Source organism: Pleurodeles waltl, chromosome 7 (assembly GCF_031143425.1).
Source record: "Pleurodeles waltl isolate 20211129_DDA chromosome 7, aPleWal1.hap1.20221129, whole genome shotgun sequence".
NCBI classification, from domain to species: domain Eukaryota; kingdom Metazoa; phylum Chordata; class Amphibia; order Caudata; family Salamandridae; genus Pleurodeles; species Pleurodeles waltl.
This window is the reverse complement of record NC_090446.1, coordinates 1,296,133,137-1,296,144,776: the sequence shown is the minus strand read 5'-3', so window position 1 is coordinate 1,296,144,776 and position 11,640 is coordinate 1,296,133,137. Positions and strand designations below refer to the sequence as shown.

Genomic DNA, 11,640 nt, shown 5'->3' with positions numbered 1-11,640 from the left:
GGATATCTTCTGTCTGTTCAAGAAAATAATTGAAAGCAAAATCCACAACACAACATACCGGCGTCTGTAAAAAAAAAACAGTAGGTACGCAACGACCTTGCATTGAAATACCACCTATAATGAATTTCGCAGGTTGGAATCTATTGTTTTTACTGAGATTAAAACAGTCAGACCACGTACTCAATAAGTAATTATAACAAAGATAAGAAATCCGGCAGGCTCTATGACCCAGCCGTTGCTACTGGAGGCACGGCTGCCATTTTTCCTGTCTACTTCCCCTCTCCCTGCCTGCCGAGGGTCCTTTTGCTAGGTCCTAGTGTCCGTCCGTTCACTCGTCTTTCTTCCTTTGTTCTAGTTTTCAGGTTCCGTTGAGAGGCAGAAGAGGTTTTCTACCCGGACCGATTTGGGAGCGCACCACGCTGCTCTCCATCCATATCAGCTGTCCGGGATCACAATGAGAGACAGGTATTCTCTTCTCTTTTATGCCCTACATCCTGCTTCCGAGCCTTCTAGCGGGGAAAGGGACAGCTTCAAATAATTCATTTTGTCACACGGAGTCCTGCGGAACATGGGCAACCAGCTGGGAATTTAAACAGGCACATACTTTATTATTTATTTTGTAGTTTTAAATTGCCCATGTCTCCTTTTTAGTGAACGAACACTGCAGTTAAGTTGCCCACCTGCTTAAGACTCCACTTTAAGAAGGCTATCTCCGGTCTCTGTTCCTCTGCCTGCACCGGTGCAGTGTTGGCGCTGTCCGGGATGCAAGGATGTAACTTCCAGTCACCTAGTGATGATGCTGATGAGTTCATCAGAATAAACAATTTTGGAAAATGTTCTGTCTATTCGCCGTCCTCGGATTAAAATCTAAGGGCATAACAATCTGAGTTAAAAAAAAGAGGAGCAGGATTGGAATTTAATTTTTTTGAGTTAGAAATCGTTATATTTTGGTCCTAATCAACAGTAAATCTGGTAAATTCAATTTGAAACAATGTTACTCTCAGCTGTCGAGAAGCCTTATATCATATCTGACATCCTCAGCCGTCCCTATATTTTTGTTCAATTTAACTTTTGCATATTTGGATTTTTAAGCCTATATCCACACGGGCACAACAAGTACAAGCCCAGGAAGGAAAGTGCTATTGGTTAAAAAGGTTCAATTTAATGGAGGTTTCAAAGATGACTAAGGGGGAGTTGAATTCAGTGGAGTCAGTAGAATACTGTGTTGCCCAAAGGGTGGCCAGGTTCTGAAGGACTGACTTTTAAAGACATTTAGACCCTGGCAGGGGCTGGTCAGATCATTAGAGGCCATAGCCCCAAGCACCCTGGAGATGGACTACTTGCAGTATTGTGAGATCCCTATCTGTCACTTGATAGCCTTAGTTTCTTTATTAAAAGTTGACAGTATTGCCTCAATTATTTCCCAGTAAACTTCATTACTTCAAGTTCAGGTCTTCCTCATAACAGTCATAATTTAATGAGGAAACACTCCAGTGGAAGGAACATTAAAAGCAAAAAAGTTACGCTTACTAGCTTTCCATCCCTCCAAGGTGGCCACCACCCTTTTCCCTCATTTAAAAAGGAAAAAGACCTACCTCGCTGCCTGGAATTAGACTCATTCTAATGTCAAGCCCTAGCCCTCCTGGGTTGGGGAGAGATGGAAAACCCTGACTGGGGCAAGAAAGACAATGACTTGAGTAATGAAGATTGCCACTATGTGACGGGGCGGTACCTCCTTATCTGTCTTCTTTGCCACAGTGATAACATATTGAGTTTATACCAAAGCAAACATCAGCTTCATGACTAAATCAAGGAACAACAACTGACTAAATGCGGAGAACGAACATAGTTTAATGTCCTCTCGTGCCCTCATCATTCCAAAATGAATGTGTTACTTAACATAGTAGACATCTGAAACTGAATCAAGCTGTGATACCTCAAGGGATGCAGGCATATTTCCTCCCAGTTGCAATTAATAGTGGTTCATAAATGTGTGAGTGGGAAGCCCAAATGGCTGCATTAAAAAGGTCTTCAGTTGATGCCTCTTTGAAAGATGCCTAAGAGGTAGACATACGTCTTGTAGATCAACTTTCAATCCCTCCACCACCTCTGTACCCTGTAAACTTCACACTTGTATAGCGCACTACTCACCCATTAGGGTCTCAAGGCACTGTACAACCCCTCCTGGCTATTCCCTGTGTGGCACCAACTCCTGGGCAACCCCAGGCATCCAAGCACTGTCAGGGCCATTGTGGAGATTAAGCAAGCTATTGCCCAGAGTTACAGAATGGGACCCATCAATTAGATTAAGCACGGAGGGGAGAATTATCTGGTCCAAGGGAATTGAGCCCAAGACCCGCCGAGGTGGGAATTGAACCCTGGTCCCGGACCAGATCTCCGCATCAGGGTCTGCTGCTCTAACCATTGTGCCACACTTCTCCACTGACAAGCATATGCTAGCAAAATTGTTTGCTTAACCCACCTACTCTGAGTAGAGTTAGAAAGTTTCAAACCACTTACAACAGGACCAAATATAACAAACAAGGTATTGACCTTACTGAATTCTTCCATTCTTATCAAATAAATCAAAGGGGATCTTTTAACATCTAGGAGATGCAATAGAGGTTCTTCCTCTGTCTGAGGATCTGGGGAAAACATCAGGAAAACAACTTCCCTGGAACAATGACATTGAGAAGGGACCTTTGTAAAAAATGTAGGACTGAGTATCAACACCATTTTTTTCTGGAACACACCCTCAGAAAGGATTCTGATCTCAAAAATGATCCTAGACCCCTTACCTTTTTAGCTGAAGAAATGGCCACTGAAACACCACTTTGAGGGTCAAACTCCTGCAGGCACTCAAAAGGAGGACCTTGTGGAGCCTTTAATACCAAAGACAGACCCATGTAGGGAATGGGCAATGAACCCTCACTCTTTTATGACAAAAAAACTTCTTAGCAGCCCTGTTACCTAATGCTCTATATTTTCCAAGTAAAGGCTCCCGAATGCTCTCACAGCAGCCCATTCTGGGCTTAAAGATGTTTAATCTCAAGAGCAACCCATCTCTCTAGAAAATCTAAAGCTTTCCACCAATCATGTTCCACTAACACACTAGGAAAGCCTGTATCTCCACATCATTTTTTTCAAATGTTTTCCAGTGGTGAGAATAAACCTTTAGGGTGGATGGATGTCTGGACCGCTGAATCTTTTCCACCACCCTCGAAGAACAGCCTTTAGATAATAAATTCACCTTCTCAAGAGCCAAGCCTGAACATGCATTTGATTAAACATGTTGAGAGGGAGCTGAGAACCCACTAGAGGACATTGATCAAATGGGATCTCCCAATGAGGTTGAACCACTAGTTGTAGCAAGAAGGGAAACTCTGAAATTGTTTGATCAGTGACTGGACTGAAGTTGAATATGACACAGCACTAGATGCAAGATTAGAAGCTCAGGTGTTCTCTTTACTGCCATATCTACTCTTTTGTTGACTGGATCTACTGGCGTAGCTTCTTCTGACAATGATTGTGCCTTGTGTAGCCAGGCACAATGGTCTGCCATTAAATATTCCACTTTTATTATTAATAATGGGAACTCATCAGAAAAATTCTGGATAGGATATCTCTTTGAAAGAAATCTTGGGAAGGAATATTTATCTATTTCTCTCCTTTTTGTTTCCATCAACTTTTTAATGGATGCATGCAGAGGGAGAGGTTTGAATCATTTCTTTTGATACTGAAAAAAGTTCTCAGTTTTTTTGTGTGGAGGCTTCTGGAAAAGCCATATTCTCCCGAATGTGTTTTAGGACCTCCTTCAGTTATTGTCCTTGCACAATCCTCCCTCCTTCCCATCCCACTTATCACCAACCAGAATTTCAATTGAAGTGTTTTTTTGGGGAAGTAAGTTTGTCTCTTTCTTTAAAGGCTGCTGCCGCTACCATCTGTATTATGTGTTGAATGGCCGCCGTAGAAGGAATTTCAGCAGTCTCCCCAGGAACATCCTCAGTATTACGGTATTTCTCCTTGCACTTTTCTATTTTTCTGTAATTACCCCTGTACCAAACGATTTCACAACCGGAAGAGCAGCACTTCCTACTTCTTTACTCTAGCAGGATTAATTGTCGCATAATGAGGTCCAACACTGGCAGTTGGTAGCCTTAGTTTGTTTACCAAAGCTTAGTAGTGTTATTTCTTTGTTACATTTTAATTGGTTGAGAAGGCTGTTGTTTTTCAATCATGCTTTGCTGCATAGTATTTTTTTTATGGAAATTTACAGGAGATAAGTGTCACCATAGGATATTTGCTAAACCAGTCGAATATATTGTATATTAAGTTTTCAGACATTTCTGGCAGATTACAGATAGTTTTTGAGAGTTTGTGGGGTCTTTTTTATATTTTTTTCTTTTATTTTTTTGTGTTATTTATTGTGCCTGCATCTCACCTTGCGCCTCTTTACAGGACTAGGTCAGTCATATGATGCCCAGTGAAGAGGGGAGAAAGTTCACCAAGTGTGGCAGTAGAACCTCCTGTCTCAAGGGGTAGTTATTGGGTAAACGTCATGAAGCACAGGTCGAGGGCTAAAGTCTCCGGTGTGTGGAGTCCATTTTCTTTGAATGATGGTAGTTGTGTCCTTTCCAGGGATGGCAATAAAAAGATGCTTGTTGTACATCTTTGTTGGTTCTAGGGAGATGTGGCTGATGAGGCAAAACTATCCCTTTGCGAGTGCTCATACCCGTTCATGTCAGAGAGATGCTGATTTCCTTATCAATCTATGCCTAAAAGTAACACATTATCAAGTCACACACATAAGAATGATCCTTGTGGACAAAGACTATATTTTTCACTACTGCCAGCTGGTCAGTACCATAAGCCTGAAACAGACCAAAGATTAAGGAACGGTCTGGATCTGGCAGATGAAAAGGAAACTGAAAGAGTAAGCGAGCTAGTGAGTAGATTACTTCATCAGGGACAAGTGCAGGATTGGTTTGTGGAGAGACGGATGGATATCAGAATTGATGAGGTCATGGGAGAAGGAGGCTAGCAGATAAGAGACCAGGGAGATAGGTATGGAGTCTGGGCCCAAGTTCCAGAGAACAAGCAAAATTAATCAAATAGGGAATACTCAGGGGAATGATAAAGCAAGAGAAGAGAGATCAGGAATAACTTCAACAATTGCAAATTAAAATCTGTTTAACTCCAGGCTTCTTTTATAGGATTAGGCCTCAGAGATTTCTTCCTATATTGCTGACAGAGCAGTAACTCCCTGAGGCACATGCATGTTATTTACACGGATTCTTGCACTTTTGAATGGATGTGCACTAAAGTAAGCGCTACTCAAGCCCACTGGAAGACATCAGGTTTAGTGTAGACCTTAAGACAAATGTGCCATCTTTTCTTTACAGGTGCGGTTCAGAAACTGTGTTAGTGACAGTGGTTTACCTGTGGCTGTAGACTTTATCAGACAGATGCTGTCCTTATCACAGCATTCACTAGTGTGTTCTTTGAGCCTCTGTCCCATTGGAGCTTCCGTTGGTAGAGCTCCCTTGTCATTCTAGAGACAGATATGGTCTTTCAGAAGCGCCAGCATCTGTTGAATGAGCCTCTTTCGGTGTCTGATGGTACTGGACGACTTGCAGCAAACACCCTGTGTATCTTGAAGTGTCAAGGTTTCCATGGCCTCCCCCATCACCTCCATTGTTTGACCATCAGCTGATGATGGTGCATATTGGGTTAGATCAGATATTTCATGAAATAATAGTGTTAGACCTGACAGCCTTAGGGTAGTCATCCCCCAACAGATTTATCCTGGTTTTGGTGGGCCATGCTACCTGCTACCCAGAGGCAATCCCTCTGAGGACGGTGACTGCACCGGTGGTGACCAGAACTCTGATGGGGATATTTACCCAAGTGGGATTCCCAAAGGAGATTGTGTCTGACAGAAGCACAAACTTCATGTCTGCATACATGAAGTCCATGTCGGATGCGTGTGGGGTGACCTACAGGTTCACCACACCCTATCATCCTTAATCCAATGGTCTTGTGGAGAGATTCAATAAGACCTTGATGGGCATGATCACAGGCCTTTCTGAGGGACGTCCTCTTGCCATGCCTTTTTTTTGCTTATAGAGAGGTACCCCAGAAGGGGGTAGGGTTCAGTCCCTTTAAGCTTCTTTATGGGTACCCTGTCAAGGGACCCTGAGCATTGTGAAAGAGGGGTGGGAGAAAGCTCCCAAGGCACCCCCCTATGATGTGGTCAGCTACATGTTGGCCCTCCGCAGCCAGATGCACCGCTTCTGGAAAAAGGCCAAGACCAACCTCAATGCCAGTCAAGAGGTTATGAAAAGCTGGTATGACCAGAAGACCACTCTGGTGGAGTTTTAGCCTATAGACAAAGTATGGGTGATGGAGCCAGTGAAGCCTAGAGCTCTCCAGCACCACTGGATTGGCCCATATGAGATAAAGGAGCGTAAAGGGGAGGCCATTTACTTAGTGACCTCCAGTCCCCTATGACCCCCCTAGGGGTGCCTCATGTGAATAGACTAAAGCCTCATTTTGAGAGGACTGAAGTCACCATGCGTCTGGTGACAGATGAGGGTATAGAGAGGAGAGTGAACCTCTTCCCGACCTCCTCTCCGCCCAAGAAGGTGATGGGTCAGTGGAGGGTGTCAATCTCTCTGACTCCCTGACCTTGGACCCGCAAGGGGACTCCTACCAGCTGCTGGAGCAGTACTCCTCTCTGTTTTCCCTCACGCCTGGACTCACACAATTGTGTGTCCATGATATTGACACGCGAGACAGCCCCCTGTAAACAATAAAATGTACAGGTTGTCAGACAGAGTGAAGGCCAGGATCAAGGATGAAATTGCCAGTATGCTGGCTCTAGGGGTATTTTAGAAATCCAGCAAACCCTGGTCCAGCCCTGTGGTGCTGGTACCAAAGGCTGCCCCACCTGGTGCCAAACCAGAGCTTAGATTCTGCGTGGATTGCCAGAGTCTCAATTCACTCACTAAAACTGACCCCGAGCTGATGAGCTCATAGACAGGCTAGGCGCTGCCAAATTTCTCAGTTCTTTTGATCTCACATCAGGGTACTGGCAGATCACCTTGACTGAGGGGGCCAAAGAGAGATCTGCTTTTTCAACTCCTGAGGGACTTTACCAGTTCAGAGTGATGCCCTTTGCTTTGAAAAATGCCCCAGCTACCTTCCAACGGTTGGTTAACAGGGTCCTGGCTGGTAAGGATGCGTTCTGCACTGCCTATCTAGACGACATTGCTGTCTACAGTTCTAGCTGGGAGGAACACCTGCTCCACCTCCAAGAGGTGCTCAAGGGCTTACAACAGGCAGGCCTGACAATCAAGGCCAGTAAGTGCCATACTGGGCAGGGTTCCGTGGTGTACTTGGGACACCTAGTAGGTGGTGCAAGGTGCAGCCCCTCCAGGCCAAGATTGAGACAATCACGGCCTGGCAACCACCTAGAACCCAAACAGTGGTGAGAGCCTTCCTAGGCCTCAATGGGTACTACCGTAGGTTTGTTAAGGGTTATGGCACCATGGCGGCCCCCTTAACAGAACTAACTTCAAAAAAGCCACCTAGGTTGGTGATTTGGACAGAGACTTGTCAGAAAGCCTTTGACTCCCCAAAGGAAGCTATGTGCACGGCACCCGTGCTCAGGGCCCCTGACTACTCCGAGGAGTTCATTGTATAGAAAGATGCTTCAGAGCATGGCATAGGGGCAGTTCTAACACAGCTGAATGAGGAGGGCCTAGACCAACCAGTAGCCTTTATTAGCAGAAGGATATTACCACAGGAACAGAAGTGGAGTGCTATTGAGAGAGAATGATTTGCTTTGGTCTGGGCACTGAAGAAGCTGGGACCATACCTGTTTGGGACTCACTTGCGGGTTCAGACAGACCACAGATGCCTCAAATGGCTCATACAGATGAGGGGTGAAAATCCTAAACGCTTGAGATGGTCCATCTTCCTATAGGGAATGGACTTTAATGTGGAGCATCGCCCGCGGACTGACCACGCCAATGCTGATGGTCTCTTCAGATTCTTCCTCCTTAGTGATGAGAGCTCCCAGGGGGTTGAGTAGCTCTCCCCACTTTCAGCTGGGAGGGACACATGTTAGATCCGACAGCCTTGGGTGGTCATCCTCCAGCTTTTTGCCTGCCTCCCTCCACTTTTTGGACACTGTTTTTGCTGGTTTTGGGACTCTGCACACTTTACCACTGCTAACCCGTGCTAAAGTTGATACACTCTCTCCCTTAATACATAGTAACATTGGTTCATCCCCAATTGGCATATTTGATTTACTTATAAGTCCCCAGTAAAGTGCACTACATGTGCCCAGGGCCTGTAAATTAAATGCTACTAGTGGGCCCGCAGCACTGATTGTGCCACCCACATAAGAAGCCCCTTAACCATGTCTTATGCCTGCCACTGCAAGGCCTGCGTGTGCTGTTTCACTGCCACTTTGACTTGCCATTTAAAAGTACTTGCCAAGCCTTAAACTTCCCTTTGTCTACATATAAGTCACCCCTAAGGTAGGCCCTTGGTAACCAATAGGGCAGGCTGCTATGTAGGTAGAAGCAAAGACATGTACATATATGTTTTATATGTTCTGGTAGTGAAAAACTCCTAAATTTCCTAAATTTGTTTTCCCACTATTGTGAGGCCTGCTTCTTTCATGGACTAGCTTTAGGGCTGTCCTCATATACATTTTTGAGTGGTAGATTCTGATCTGAAAGGGGTAACCAGGACGTATTTAGTATGGCCAGAATGGTAATAGGAAATCTTACGTATTGGTGACGTTGGATTTAATATTACTATTTTAGAAATGCCACTTTTAGAAAGTGAGCATTTCTCTGCACTTAAAACCATCTGTGTCTTACAGCCTGCCTCCAATCAACATCTGGTCTGTGCCGGGTGACAGCTCCCTTGTGCATTTTACCCAGACATCCACAAACACAGGACGCTCAGTCACTTCTGCATTCATCTGCATTCTGAATGGGTCTTCCTGGGCTGGAAGGTTGGAGAGCCTGACACTTACATTTCAAAGGCTAGTGGCCTGCCCTCACACAATAGACTGATAATTCCCCACTGGGACCAATGCAGACAGGACTGGGCTGAAAGGGGAACTTGTGCACTTCAAAACCACTCTTTGAAGTCTCCCCCACTTCTACGGCATTTTACAGTATATGAACTGGGTCTCTGACCCCACCAACTCAGACACTTCTGGACCTACACCTGCACCCTGTCAGATGAGCCTCCTGGCTGCCCAAATGACTCATCTGGACTGCTTTGCTGGAAGGGACTGCTGCTCTGCTGTTGCCCTGCTGTCCTCTGACTTTGTTGGAAGGACTCTGCCTTCCCCAAAAGTGCTCTTCAAGGGATGGAATTGAGCTTGCCTCCTGTTTCTGAAGTCTCAGGGCCAACAAAGACTTTGAGGGTCATTCTGACCCTGGCGGTCATTGACCGCCAGGGTCAACGACCACGAGAGCACTGCCAACAGGCTGGCGGTGCTCTCAAGGGCATTCTGACCGCGGCGGTTTGGCCGCGGTCAGAAAGGGAAAACCGGCGGTCTCCCGCCGGTTTTCCGCTGCCCTCAGGAATCCTCCATGGCGGCACAGCTTGCTGCGCCGCCATGGGGATTCCGACACCCCATACCGCCATCCTGTTCCTGGCGGTTCGCCCGCCAGGAACAGGATGGTGGTATGGGGTGTCGTGGGGCCCCTGGGGGCCCCTGCAGTGCCCATGCCAATGGCATGGGCACTGCAGGGGCCCCCGTAAGAGGGCCCCACAAAGAATTTCAGTGTCTGCTTAGCAGACACTGAAATTTGCGACGGGTGCAACTGCACCCGTCGCACCTTCCCACTCCGCCGGCTCCATTCGGAGCCGGCTTCCTCGTGGGAAGGGGTTTCCCGCTGGGCTGGCGGGCGGCCTTCTGGCGGTCGCCCGCCAGCCCAGCGGGAAAGCCAGAATGGCCTCCGCAGTCTTTCGACCGCGGAGCGGCCATATGGCGGTTCCCGCCAGGCGGGCGGCGACCGCCGCCCGCCGGCCTCGGAATGAGGCCCTTTATCTCTTCAAGAAATTCCTTGTGCATTGAAAATCGATGCAACGCCTGCTGAAATTGACGCAAAGCCTGCATTGCGGCCGAGATCACCGCACAGCTGACTGGAACGACACAGAACTGACTTCCGACTGGAAATTTGACACAGCGCCTACCTCGCGACAGAGAATTTGAAGCAGGGCCTACCGGATCAACGCAGCGTGCGTTGGTATGAAGGGATTCTATTTCCAGCTCTGAAGCCTTTTACCTTCCCAAGATGGCAACGCTGGCAGAGCGTGAGTGCTTATAAATGTGGGCATTCTTGGACTTTTAGCATCTAGCAGCAGTTCGTTGAACAGTTGTTCAGGGGTCCAGCCACAGACATAGCTATTAACTATTAGCAGTGTGTCTACCGTGTGAATCACATAGATGCGCTGCAGGTACTGTGAGGAAGGGACGTGCAACCTCAGTCCCCACAGTTTGAGATTGCTCACATAGCACTGGCGCATGCTAAGGGAAGTACAAAGTTGTAACTACGCTACATCAATGTGGCGAGTAGCCCTGATGTCTCTGTATTTTGTGAGGAATTGATACAACTATATACTGTGAGTTGAGTACACACCTGCTTCTGTCTCACATTACTTTTCTTTGCAAGATGTAACTATAAAGATAAAAGTTACGCAGAATACCGGCGAAATGTGTTTGTCACAATATGTTCGTGAAAACGAAATCTGTTTTCCCAAAAATATTGCCCATTTTGTGCAACCCTATTACTATGTCATCCTTGGGAAAAACGAATCCAAGGTGATCAATCCTGTGTAGCACACTGGTTGTGTATTTCCGCTTAGTGGAGGAGGTAGCTGAGTTAGTTAGGAGCCCTGTTTGTAATGGCCACTACAGGATCCAAAACAAGTGACTGGTGTGATAATGAGCACTGCTGTACTTATCTTACTAGCCTGCTCTCTCACCCTCTCTTTACAACATAGCTGAAAATATTTTTTGCTACAGAGGACTAATCCACAAATTGTCAGTGCCCAATACTGAGAAAGCAAGTACTGAACCAAGCTATACTTTCATTGCTCCTCCTCGGGCATCTTTTTTCAACAACATATAGCTTATATTAAAAAAAAAGGAAGTTTGTTTTGCCAACCACACAGAGCAGAAATTTTTTAGGTCAAAGGCGCAAGTGCTTCAACCAGTTGTAACTATTGTGGGCTTTTAATCACGCCCACCTCCCGCCTATCAGTTTCATTTGTTCGTGGGCTTACCTTTTACAAATCATTTGATGTCATTAGTAAATGCTTTACGTTTTTCCCGCCTTGGGGGCGGTCTGGTTGCTGTCTTGGACACCGACCGTGTTACTGGGATAATTGCATGATATCTGATCTACTTCAGCGTGAGCGAACTACTTTTTAGGTTGAGCATATCAGCGCACAAGCGCTGCTTTTCCAATGTGTTGGTATGTATCTCAGCTTTTAACCACGCCCACCGCATACCCATCACTATCACTCGTTCATGGGCGTACTTTTCAAAAATCCTTTGTTTTCGTTGGTAACTGCTTTATTTTTGTCCCTCTTTAGGGCGGTTTT

At 46.1% G+C, this 11,640-nt stretch overlaps 1 protein-coding gene across 4 annotated transcripts in view; it reads left to right on the top strand.

The window, feature by feature from the left end:
• The first annotated feature begins 242 nt into the window (after window positions 1-242).
• Window positions 243-11,640, top strand: part of ZNF524 (zinc finger protein 524) — a 67,358-nt gene continuing 55,960 nt past the window's right edge. For 2 of the 4 annotated variants that reach the window (XM_069200536.1, XM_069200533.1), the window contains exons 1-2: window positions 368-465; window positions 3,925-4,013. The gene's annotated coding sequence lies outside the window, so the exon portion shown is untranslated. Of the gene's footprint in view, window positions 466-3,924; window positions 4,014-11,640 lie in introns of all 4 variants that reach the window. The other 2 variants (XM_069200535.1, XM_069200534.1) reach the window with 2 other exon arrangements.